The 13,713-nt window shown below is 36.0% G+C and overlaps 1 protein-coding gene across 2 annotated transcripts in view; it reads left to right on the forward strand.

Annotated features, from left to right (window-relative positions):
- Positions 1 to 749: 749 nt before the first annotated feature.
- LOC306999668 (adhesion G protein-coupled receptor E3-like) overlaps positions 750 to 13,713 on the forward strand; it is an 87,192-nt gene continuing 74,228 nt past the window's right edge. Inside the window, exons 1-4 of one of the 2 annotated variants that reach the window (XM_079614544.1) lie at positions 750 to 797; positions 5,130 to 5,197; positions 5,341 to 5,379; positions 11,716 to 11,772. The gene's annotated coding sequence lies outside the window, so the exon portion shown is untranslated. The remainder of the gene's footprint in view (positions 798 to 5,129; positions 5,198 to 5,340; positions 5,380 to 11,715; positions 11,773 to 13,713) is intronic. The other variant, XM_079614543.1, reaches the window with a different exon arrangement.

Below are 13,713 nucleotides of genomic sequence, written 5' to 3' on the forward strand. Positions count from 1 at the left end.
CGTCATTCCACGCTGCATGTGGGCCAGATCAGTATTCCACAAGTGCCAGATGGGGGCCAGCTCTGGGCCGAAACAATGTTGCTATCTGGGCATGGAGTCCATGTCCAATAACATTTCTAGCTGGGGTGACTCACAATGTGGCCATTATATGATCACACAGTGAGTGCGCTGTGCGGTTACACTTTTAGCTCACTGTGAACTCACATTGTGTTCATATGGAGATAAGGTGACATTGGGTCCAACCATGAAGACTTCAACCTCTGATAAAAAAACAACAGTTATGTTATATATAAATGTATTTACAATATTTAACTTTTTTTAATTAAAGTCAAATTCAATCGTTCAATTTGCACAAATTACAAACAATTAAAGTGTTCAGGTTCCTGTCAACACATTGATCTCACAGTGTAGTTCTATCAGACATCTACATAAGTTATTATTGAGAATTAACAGAGGTTAAGATGTTGATGATTTATTGAAAATAATAGTTTGGTTTGATGCCACCATTATGGTGATCAGTGTTTGCTTTAGTTGGGCTCTTGACTTTTTACCATTTGTTTTATTCTGCTCAGTTGTATCTGATTGTTATGTTTAGAACAGCAAGAGAAAATGTACCATGTTTTTAGAAATGAGATCTTTGTATTCATTCGGCTAAATTTGAATATTCATTTGAATTTTATCAGGAAAGGTTGACAAAATGTTATTTCCCCTCATTGGATGAACAGATAACTGTCATATAATCTTCTGACACAAATATGTGTGTGTAGTCGGTAGTTGGGTGAAGAAACTAATAGCTGGTGAGTCTCTCTTTACATAAATGAGAATTAAATGCTTTAGTGTTTCTATCAATCTACACGTTTTTGCCGTTTTGTCATTAATAGCTGTTTGTGACTGCAGACTACATGTTTCACAGTATTTATGGGAGAAATTTAGTAAAAGCAAATTTAAAATTCAGTGAAAGTTTTGCTGCTATTAGATTAATGCTCTGCTTTTAACATGGTCTCATATTCTGGTCTCCATTATGGAGAGTTGTGTTGGACTATGAGGCACTTTTTAAAAACGCTGATAACAGACCAACATTGAATCAAGATTGAAATTTAAATAGGAAGCTTGATAAAAAATCAAGTTTGCACAATTAAATAATGATATTTAAATTATAAAGAATAGATCAAGATCGACATTAAAATGAAATAATTTATTTTACATCGAATCAACAGTGAAACAATAACAAATCAATCTTACTTTATGTAAAAAGGGATCTTAAATAAATAAAGCAAATCTTACTTTATTTCTATGCTAATGAAGGAGAGACTATGTTTAATTTCATATAGAAAGTGTGTTATATTATTAAAGCATATTACAGGAATCAGTTGTGAATGAGTTCAGTGGTGAGGAAAATCTGATGAGTTCTGATTTTTTATTTTTAAAATACATTAACCTGTTAGCCTTCAGCGCCATTTTTGAAAAATCCCCAGAAATTGCATTCTGAACCTAAAACAGATTCAGTTAATTGACCCTTTGTCCTAAAAGCACAAGCATGATCTCATTTGAAAGCTTTCACCTGGCACTTTATTGGAAATGTAGAATGAATTATTGTCATAATGAAAAAAAAATTATGAATAGCTTCAAAGTTGTGTAAGTTATTAGAAATTTATTTTTATGAAACATCTTCATGAAAATTAAATTGAAGTTGGCCCGTCAGCACTCTAGAAATGCACTCCAGCTAAAGCCACATGTCTGACCATGTTATATTTAAAATTTGAAGGTGATAAGTCTAAAACTCTGTATTTTGTTAAATGTTTTTCAAGATCATCTCAAATTACTTTATTTTGAATTGACTCTAAAATGCAAACTTGTGTTTATTGTCATCTATTAGCATCTATTCAGTCTATTGTCTCTATTTTTTTGTGGTGCAAACGAGCCCCATTCAGTGTCAGTCTCTCCTGCACTCATTCACACCTCTCCAGCCGGCTTATGGCCATAAATATGCTTTTCCCTTGTCTCCATTATAATGGCTAACGATCTGGCTATTCACGCCGTTTCACCCCCTAATTTCTTTCATAGTTCTCACCTTTCACATTTATAACTGTATCAAATGCCTTTCTTAAATAAATAAATATTTCAGTAAGCATTCCGATTTAGAAAAAAATCATAAAAAATAACAGCAGGTGCAACTAGAGAGCTAGCTAGCATGTTAGCTTAGCACACCATCAATACACGACAATTTATGAGATTAAAACCGTGTTTGTGCTCCAAACTTACTTTAAAGCGCAAGTCGAGTGTTTTAAATAATCTTCTATGAGCTTATTTGGCTTCAGAAAAGAAAATCAGACAGAAAATAAATGAGTTTATGTTATTCTGCACTATTGTAAAGTCTATATAGATTAGCATTACATTATACATATAATCTATTATTATAAAAATACCTGACATGGCTCGAAGAACACAGGTAAATCAAATATCATTGCAATCATGTTTATTGTCTTCAAAACATCTTTATCTGCATGTTACAACGATCTCTGAAAGCTAGCTGTGTTTATGTAAGTGACGTCCTGGAAGGTCACATGGTAGGGCTCTTCTTCATGTGCAGTGCATCCGTATATGGATTATTCTGTGTATCTCTGGCGCCCTCAGTCTTCTGTATGGTTTGAAAACACAGTACATCAGAGTATCCAGCGCGCATATGATTACATGGACGCATTTTGATATAAATTCAATAAATATTATTCCTGTCTATAGAAATCTGATGTAAACCTATGAGAATATATCAATATTTCTCCAAATCTGCACATTTTTGAGCCAAAAGCCCTGAGGAACGTTGTTTTGTCACGCGTTCTCATGACAACACCACCGGAGTTTTTTTATGAATGGACGCGCTGATGCTCATAATTCACATTAAAGGTATCGACTCATTTTTTCATTACATAAATCCTGACACAAATTAAGACATAACTGTCACTATAAGTTTCTCAGAATACAATAGTGGTCAAATACTGAAACGTGAGACTTATATATTTTTAATGATGTATAGTTTGTCAAGGTAATAACATTAAATCTGATAGTAACTTTGAACTATTTAAAAAAAAAAACGCTTCAGAGCGTCCTCGCTCTGGTGAAGGCTAACAGGTTAAAGGAAAACTGTTTTTAGATACAAATCCAGACATCAAGAATCAGCGTATGAATCTCGACAATGGTGACATGCTTCATACTGCAATGCATGCTGGGAGCCACCATAGTATAAAACCAGCAGGCATTGGCATGAAGCATGTCACCATTGTTGAGATTTGTATACTGATTCTTCATGTCTGTGTGTCAAAAAAAAAAAAAATCCTACTATGTATTTATAGATCAAAATTCTGAATATTTGATTTGGTTGCAAGAAAGCAATATCCACTTTTGATTCTGTGTGGTTTTAAGTCAGTTATAATTGTTGTGTTTTATATTCTGAGAGTGCAAACAAAAAAACAACAACATTAATTGTGGGAGTAAAAGAGATCATATTGACACATTGACATTGTTTTAATGGTTGCTGTCTATCTGGGACTCTAATCAAACACACCTGAACCAGCTGATCAATGTCTTCAGGATTACTAGAAAGCTACAGACAGGAGTTTATCAGGGTTGGAGCCAAACTCTGTGGCCCTCCAGGACCGACGTTCCCCAGGGGCTCCGTACAAAACAGACTAAAAATCACAACAAAAGCACAAATAAAAGCCAATAAAGAAAATAGGTTTATCATTATGTAAGTTCATATGATCCCTCTCAGTTCAATCTAACGCAGTACATGTATTATTTATTTATTTTAATTTTTGGGGTTATAGAATAGAAGAGAAAGAGTTAGTACTGGAGAAAGTGCTGCCGAAAAAGATGCGTCTTCAGCCGTTATATACACTGTGTGTGTGTGTGTGTGTGTGTGTGTGTGTGTGTGTGTGTGTGTGTGTGTGTGTGTGTGTGTGTGTGTGTGTGTGTGTGTGTGTGTGCGTGCGTGTGTGTGTGTGTGTGTGTGTGTGTGTGTGTGTGTGTGTGTGTGTGTGTGTGTGTGTGTGTGTGTGTGTGTGTGTGTGTGTAAAAAAGACTTACTCTAATTTGAGAAGAATATCCTAATTTATAAAATAAAAAATGAAGTTAAGCTTCTGCAACATATTTAAAATGTAACATACAAAAGTCTTAACTGTAGATACGACTCTTACTAACTGTGAAATAATCGGAGAATCTGATCACAATGTTTATGCACAAATTATATTTATGATGACACAAGTCAATGATCAGAGTTTGAGGGATGGACGAGACTGTTGGGATTATCCATGAAGGGTTGCGTTGATCTGAGAAAAATAGGGAGATGGGGGAACTGAGGAAATTACACATATTTTTGGGGAAAGATGTATTTGAATTTGAGGAAGGAAACAGTGGACTTGGTTTCATATTTCCTCATTAGAATGATTGACAGATAACTTATCTTTAAACATCTCAGCACACACAAACATTTTCTTCTGTCGTGTTGGGTGATGATCACTGTAGGCCTATATCAGATTACATCAGGCAATCTTCTTTCTGCTCATAATGATCCTCGTCAGTCTCTTTATTTCAAAAACATGTATTGATGTGTGTGTAGTTACAGTTATAATTGATTTGTGTGTAGTTGTAGTTGAGTAATTTGGGCTTTAATTAACCAGGTCAGGACTCTTACTAACAAGAATGAAACTAAGGAAGAGCACTTGTAGATCTACAACCATTTTCAGGTCTGATATTTTTGGGAAACAGCTTGTGATTCTAAGATGATTTGTGAATTTCTAGGATGAGCATTATTTCATCCGACACTATCTCACGACCGATTTGTCTAAACCCCAGTGACGGATAGATTTAGGGGTGGGTCAGGAGTAGGTCAGGAGTAGGTCATTCGTACGAATAAGCCAACAGCCACCTCATAAAATATGAGGAATTGATCTAATTGTTTCATCCTTTACTGCATTATGCTTGACAATAACGGTTTTAAAAGTCTCAATTTTAACTCTAATCCAAAATCAAATGCTGTGGAATGTTTTACATGTGTGGTTAAAAAAAAAGAAAAAAAAAAAAAGCTTTTTTGGCATAAATGCAATGGCTAATTTGTTTATTCTCTAACTCTAAAGGAAACTCGTCCTCTGAACTGGTTTGTGGATGAACAGAAATAAACTGATAATGGCTTCCTTTCATAAAGGTGAGTAGCCTATTCTTCTTGTGTTTAAAGGTTGGCTCTCTCTGCCCCAAAAACATTAACTGTGAACGTATGATGAATGTAGTTTTCTCAGACTCAATCCAATACAATTTCAGTTGTTTATTGACTTTTTCTTCATATTTCAGGTTGTATAAAAACTCATCCTCTCATCTCTGTTATTCTGTGTAAGTCTAAACAGTGTTTTTTGCTTTTTGTCTGTATGCTGATGTAATGACAACTGAATCAGATCTGGTTTATCCTTCACATCACTTCACACAGTAAATTCCCCAGTGTTGAACTAGGGGAGAGCGGGGCACAACCTAACGCATTTTGGTTTTGGCTCAATTATTTAAAAAATAATTAGGTTAGATGAATCTTTTTTTTACACAAGAAACATACACATCTCTGCTACAAATGAACACTTAAAGTTTTTTTCTAGGACCTTCCATTTTCGTACAGTTGCACTGAAAGTGACAGAAGTGCAAATGTTACAACTTACCCCATATGCGGGGTTAGTTGTAACACTTGTGTGTAACACACATAATTCAGTACTATTTTATCTGTATAGTTTGATATTGTTTGTACATCTGTATAGATAGATATCCATACATCCATCCCTCATCCAATCATCCTTCTATTATGGATCAATATCATGGATAGAGATATAGGAAAGGGCTGCACAGTTTTGCATGCAAAATTATTATTATTATTAATAGTAACAGTAATAATAATAAAAACAAGCTTAAAATCACATTTTAAAGTCTTTATTACATGAAAACAGGCAATATTTTTAATAAATAAACAAGTGATCAATATAGTAAACAAATCCCATAGCCTACAATATTGTGAACACTTGGCGGCTTAGTTGTAACACTGTGCTACAACTAACCCCGCTGTGTAAAAAATATTTTAACCTAGCTAACAGTTGCTAGGAGTTGCTGACATGTTTCAAAATGATGCCATGTTTTAGCCAACAAGACAGTGATTAAGGCAATATAAAGTTAGATTTGGTGACATACACACACAACTCAGAAACAGAAAAATACGTATGATGAAAAAAAATACTTAAATGGTGTCAAAACACTCTTTGTCCCGTATCTTTACAAAATATTCCCAAAACTATTCACAAATCCACGGGAGACCGTCTTCTGGCAGCGAGAGAAAAAGATCGTAAACACAACCCGCGTGACCCTGAGTAACTATGTAAAAGGTCCGTGTTACATTTAGCCCCGCGTTAGGTTGTGCCCCGCGCTCCCCTACCATCGCTTGGTGTTCATAAGGGAAACACCAGTGTTCAAAGAAACACAGATGCTGTGTTAGAGTTAATTCAATAACTAAGTGATTAAATGAGTGATGATTGTTTGATTATTGAAGACACCTGATGATAACAAGCAGAAGAAAAGAGAAACACAAGAACTACAACTGACTTCCAGCCTGCAGCTTTAGATAAAATCAACTGAAAAGACACAAAATCTCTCTTATTACAATCCAGACTAACTTATTTTTCTGTCATTGATCTGCAGAAGCTCTTTTTGAGAATTAGCAGAGGTTTAGATGTTAATGATTTACTGAAATATTTGTTTTTTATTGAATCAGTGTTTCTTTTAGTTGTGCAAGCTTTGCTTTTTATATCAGTTTGTGTTTTTTGTAACAGTGTTAAAGGATAATTCCGGTATTTAACACCTTGAGTCTATATTGTAGTTTGTTTTGGATGAACAAGAGTGGTGGACAACATTTTTTTGACAATGGTTCCTCACTCGAGTTTTTGACTATAATAGAATTGGCCATGGACCCATTTAACATTGGAGTCAATGGGCATGTCCGAAAATGTCATTAAAACAGCCAATAATGTTCGTTTACAAAACTGTTAAACTCACCGAGTGGTTAGTGGTGTTCGTTGATGATTATAAACAATATATCGTCGCAATATATGATTCCAATCCGTTTATTTTGCTATAGTGGAACTATTTTTTCAGACACTTCACAACCGTGTAACTTCCGCTCAATATTTGAATCTGAAGCGTTAGCACACTCCCGACCACTTGATGGCGATAACTGATGTTTATGTCTCGCGGGACACTCACGGTCACAGTCGAGTTCAACTTCATATTGCACTGGTCAGTGGTCACGTCTTTCAATATAACAAGGTTTTGTTTGTTTATTTCACTTACTCTCCCGGAGCACAGTTCCTCTGCTCGCTAGCCTTATGAGAAACGGAAGCGAGCAAAAAGACTACATGACCAAATGTAAACAGCCCCCTTTCCGTTTCCGGTAGCGCATTTATATTAACGAGCACTCAGTCCTTCAACAGAATTCAATGGGATTTTACAAAATGACGAATAAAACACGACAGAAACTGTATTTCGCAACACTTTTTGTTTCTGGAACATCAACTAACATCACTAATCACTCGGTTAGTTGCACAGTTTTGTAAACGAACATTATTGGCTGTTTTATTGACATTTTCGGACATGCACATTGACTCCATGTTAAATGGGTCCATGGCCAATTCTTTTATAGTCAAAAACTCGAGAGAGGAACCATTGTCAAAAAAATGTTGTCCACCACTCTTGTTCATCCAAAACAAACTACAATATAGACTCAAGGTGTTAAATACCGGAATTATCCTTTGACAAAACATACTTTGTTGCAAAGGAAACAATATAGAAAAATTATCAAGTGATATATTATAAAGAAATGTCTGACTAAACTATAACTGACCAAACCTAGATATTGGTTGTTAATAGATTTGCATTTACTTTCTTGCAACAGATTAGATATTCCCAAAACATTTTTTTTACATATATTAAGACAATTTTTAAGATGCATCTAAAAATGTTTGATTTCTGGCAGGTAAGCATTGTTGGTGAAAGTCTATCAATAAAAAGTAACCACTTTTGGACAGTGATGACAGTTATTTTTTTATTTATCATGATGGATGTAGGCCAGGGGTTCTTAACCTTTTTGATGTCGGGGCCCAAATTTTACAGTACAAAGTGGCCCAGGGCCCATCCAAATATTAGCACTGTATTGGTTTATTGATCTCACCCTTGGTTTGATTTGTATTCAATAACTAAATGAAATCCAGTTGCAGTTTAACAGTTTATTATTCGTGTGTATGTAAACCTGCACATACAACAAGATGCCAAACACACAACAATTCATGGAACAAATCAATCTGCATCAAGAACAAATTTAAAGGCTCAAGTCAGGTATATTAACACAAAAATCAGTTAGATTTCATTTGAAAAAATTTTACTTACAAAAAAAATAGAAAATGTATAAAAATAAATAAAATAAAAACAATAAAATGCATTGCTAAAATAAATAAATTCAAAATAATATTTTTCAAATTAAATAAATAATAAATAAGTTGTAAACGAAAATTTAAATAAAGTGCGAGTGAAGCTTTAAAAGTATATATAGCTAACAATATATAGCTTTATAATCTGCTAAAAATGTGATAGTTGTTTCAGCAGTCTACATTTTTAAACAACTAACTGAGGCATTACTGCCACTAGTGGTGGGATGGTTATTGCTCCGTGCTCCATTGACGTTCGAACCCTGAGTGTGCGTTTCTATGCTTTCTATTGCTGCATTTATTTTGTGCAAGTGAGATGAGTAAAGAGCATACTGTTTCATACATCATTATCTGCCTGGTGTTTATAAGCAGCGCATACAGTATTTTACTACGTGTAAAATATACACAAACTTATATTAAATTGTTTGTGGTACCTTCAGTTAAAAATGTAAATGTAAAATATGTGAGGATAATATTGATCGAGCATGCAAGTAAGTGGAAATATATGCGCAGAATTGAGAAAATAGTATTTATGATCAATTGTAGTCTATCACAAGGCAAACGTGTGAATGTTCACGGGGTATTTTATTTAACAACTCTAATCGTAGTTGTAACTATATTTACAGCTGGCATAATTGTCATTGCATACGCAGCATGAGTCCAATACAATAATTCTGTTCGTGAACAGTTGTATTTCATTCATTAATCTGACTATGCATCCGTGCATTTATTTGCCATTGGCTCGTGTGATAGTAATATGGATTCTTAGTATTTAAAGTGATACAATAATTGATTATATAAATAACCATTTAGAGATCATTTTCGGCTTTCTCCGGCTTCCTGCACCGGGCGTAATGCGAAACCGGAAGTGTCTAACCGCACACTCGCTGTTCAGAAATCAAACATCGCGGCCACGTCCAACTAGCCAATTGTAACTGTCTCGTGGATAACAGTGGTCATTCTGGTGTCTTCAATTGATAACTTGTTTGGTCCCGCGGCCCTCGCGGCCCACAGGTGAAAAACGTAAAGTTTTTTGCGGCCCTCCAGGTGGCGTGGGCCGCGGCCCTATGGTTAAGAATAGGTGTACTAGGCTACCTGACCAAATTGAAGAACATTAAAAATGATAATGAATATAATGGTGTATATATTTAACAAAAGACTCCTCTCTAGAACAAATTTTGTTCATTCATGTTCTGGTATTAAAGCGGAAATTATCCGTTCACATGCCGCTTCTCATGCGTTCTGTCGCCACATTAAACAGCAACAACACGGTTTCTTTTTAGAATTTCATCTGAGACTGACCTTTTCTTCTGCCGGCTACAGGTCCGTATGGAGGATCAGGATCAGTGGTATTTCCGATTGGAGCTTGAGCTTCAGAAATGCTTGGGAAAATGTAGCTTGTGTGAACGCTACCACAATACTTGATCAGCAAAAGAGCCACGCTACTGAAAAGCTATTTGATTAAATAAACAGCGACGCTACCAACACGCTACTGAGAAATGTAGTTGAACTAATGTTAGGCTACTACTTGTTGCAACGCTACTGCCCAACTCTGCTGGTTTGTAATAAGAGAGATTTTGTGTCTATTCAGTTGATTTCATCTAAAGCTGTGGCTGGAAGTCAGTTGTAGTTCTTGTGTTTTTCTTTTTTTCAGTGATTCTGCTCGTTATCATCCTCTTTCTTCAATAATCAAACAATCACTTAATTATCTAATTAACTCTAAGGCCTTGTCCACACGAACACGGGTATTTTTATAACCGTGACTTTTTTTACGCGGTTCGCCCGTTCGTCCACACGGAAACGCAGTATCAGGTCACTGAAACCGAACATTTTTGAAAACCCCTGCCAGGGTGAGGATTTTCAGAAACGCCGGTTGCAGTGTTGTCGTGTAGACAGTAAAACCGGAGTTTTTGCCTTGCGACGTCAAAGTGCGCGCCGTTATCCGCTGTGTTTGACGTCAGATTGTGCGTCGCTGACGGCTTCTGATTGGCCAACGTGGCTTTACGGTTAGGGTTATATCGCCGACTGCTGGTGTGGAATGCTCTTGACGGCGCTTGATTCCGTGTTTTTGCGTTTTCATGTAGACGGAGATTTTTTCAAAAACGCAGGAGGAAAAACTCCGGTTATAAAAATACCCGTGTCCGTGTGGACATGGCCTAACACTTCAGGTGTCATCGGATGCCCATTTTCCACAAGTTGGTATGATTCTTTATGGTCTTCATGTAACAATTTGGTTAAAATTCCTCAATGGTTGTGTAAAACATACTCGGTTACTAACGTAACCTCGGTTCTCTCTAGAAGAGGGAACGAGTACTGCGTCAATTCTGACGTTACGGGAAAAGATTAATTTCTCGAGATACTGAAGCCAAAAAATTATCCTTAATTTTTGCACGATTGGGCTAAAATCAGCCAATTGTCCAAGTAATGCAGAACCCGCATGCCCCGAAGTTTCAGGGGTACCAGCGCCGCGTCCATGCACATTGTAAATGTACGTGGCGCTAGTGACAGGCCGAATGGGAGGAGAACTGAGTATTGATATGCCTGGCCCTCGAAGGCGAATCTCAAAAATCGCCTGTGACGTGATGCTATTTGTATTTATTTTTATACTTCTTCCTCTCAGGATCCAGCGATGCGAGAGCTTCGCTGAAGAGATGAAAAATAAGTCTGTAACAACCTCTCGAGCCTATTTATAGGCCTAAGCCACGCCTGTTTCGGCGGGACGTGACGCAGCGGGCGCGAATCGCCCTCATTGGATCTGACGTCACGAGAGGCCTCTGTCGATAGGCTGTTGCATTTGCCGCAGGAAAGCCTATGGGCGTGCGAGCTGTCTCGCCTTGGTCTGCATGCTGCTGCAATGAGTGTTACATTATTGCAAAATTAAGGAAAATGTTTTGGCTTCAAGCTACTATTTAACTTCAGAAGATTGGGAATATGACACACACATTATACTTCCTATAGATACTGTAGTGCTGCAATGGTGCTTTTTTGTAAGTTTGATCAGAAAAGGCTTGAGAGTTTTATTATGTGGAAAATATGGATGAGGATATTAATAATTTCTAGGACAGATAATACATTATTCTGTGAAAGAAAAAGTAATTATGACAGAACCTTCAATTTTGGGTGAACTATTACTTTAAGTACAAGCTTACATTTATGTTTATTTGACTATTTTATTGTGTCCTTAACATGTTTATTATTTGTATTTATAATTATTTTTTAGATGTCTTAAGACTGCACTTGGCCTTTTCAACTGTCTCACCGGCGAAAACTGAAATTGGTAATGTACACTGAAAAACACGTTTTGTCAGTTCAACTTAGAAAATGTACTTCACGTGGTAACATCTACAATAACTGGTTTAAATGTTGAAATTAAATATTTACTGATTATAACTGATTTCAACCAACCTAAAAAAAGGTTTTATTGAAGCATAACTGTCAGTAGATATAACCTGATTTATTCAGAAAGTTAAAATTACTTACCAAGCATGATATACTCTTTTTTGGTTTATTTGTTATAAACAGAGTCTTTTCCAACCTTGATGTAAATGCACTAAAAAAAAAAAAAAAAAAAAATTACCCTAACCTAATTGAGTTAAAGAAATTAACACACAATTTAATTTACATTATTTATTACACTTCTGTTTTTTTATAGAATTGTATTATTATTAAACTTTTTAATTAAGTTCAATAATTTAATGAATATTAATTATTTTTTTAAATTAACGACAAATTGGACAGGAAATAGGCCTATATATATTAAACTGTTGTTCCCTTAACTAAGACGAGTTGATACATACCCCTCTCGTCTCAGTGTGTGCACTCAATCACTCTGGCGCGCCGCGACACTTTGATAGCACTTAGCTTAGCCCAGTTCATTCAATAGGGGCCAAGCAGAGAAGCTACCAAACACCTCCACGTTTTCCCTATTTAAATACAGTTACTCGAGTAGTGTAACTCGACCTAGGACGGTGACACAAAACAAAACGTTGCGCTTTTCTGAGCGTGTAAAATGGATAACTATATTGTATGGCGGAATACCATAGCAAGTGCTTGGGAGCACTTCGACTTGGCGGAGTAATATCTTGGGAGAGTGAGCGGGGGCCGGTGAGAGGATTTTTCACGAGTGAAGATATTACTCCGCCAAGTCGAAGAGCTCCGAAGCACTTGCTATGGTATTCCGCCATACAATATAGTTATCCATTTTACACGCTCAGAAAAGCTTAAATAGGGAAAACGTGGAGGTGTTTGGTAGCTTCTCTGCTTGGTCCCTATTGAATGAACTGGGCTAAGCTAAGTGCTATCAAAGTGTCGCCGCGCGCCAGAGCGATTGAGTGCACACACTGAGACGAGAGAGGTGTGTATCAACTCGTCTTAGTTAAGGGAATAACAGTTTAATGTGAAAAAACGGTAGAGTATCCCTTTAACATCAGGTGTCTTTCAATGTTGGCAATAACATATATTTTGTAATTTTTACTCATTTTAAACTCATTAATCATTAATTTGATTAATTATTACTCAATTCTAATGTGTTAAATTTAATTAATGAAATTGCTTGTAATCTGTTGCCTCATTTTTATTAATTAGATATAAATAAAATCTATGTTTTCCCAAACAGTGTGTTAGGGCTCTCCTTCATCTGCTTGTGTCTGAGCATCAGCCTGGAGTGCTCAGAGGGTAGATGAAGGGGCGGGGCCATGATTCTCTCTCTCTCTCTCTCTCTCTCTCTCTCTCTCTCTCTCTCTCTCTCTCTCTCTCTCTCTCTCTCTCTCTCTCTCTCTCTCTCTCTCTCTGAATCCACTATTTTCTTTCGCTTGTTGGCAAAAAATATATTGTTTTTTCTTGCAATTTATCTGGAGCTCAAGTCAAGTGACCTTTTCTCATGGAACTCATCCCCCCCCCCCCCCCCTCTCTCTCTTCACAAGTATAAAACACTTCATATGCTGCGTAGAAACGTCATTATTTTCTGTAAAATAAAATACTGCTGTTTTAGTTAAATTATTTAGTTATCATTATTTGCATATGAAATATTAAGGAAACTGAATACCAGATTGTTACTTTAATATTAGTTTATGGACCAGGATTGCTGCTGAAAACCTAGCAATGGTATTCCCTAAAATCTTTAAATATTAATAATCATAATCATACTAATAATAATATGTACATGATTATACTGGTATGTAACGTGTTTACTTCCAATTTAAAAGATTGTATTTTTCTT

Source organism: Phoxinus phoxinus (genome assembly GCF_949152265.1).
Source record: "Phoxinus phoxinus genome assembly, chromosome: 6".
Classification (NCBI taxonomy): Eukaryota; Metazoa; Chordata; class Actinopteri; order Cypriniformes; family Leuciscidae; genus Phoxinus; species Phoxinus phoxinus.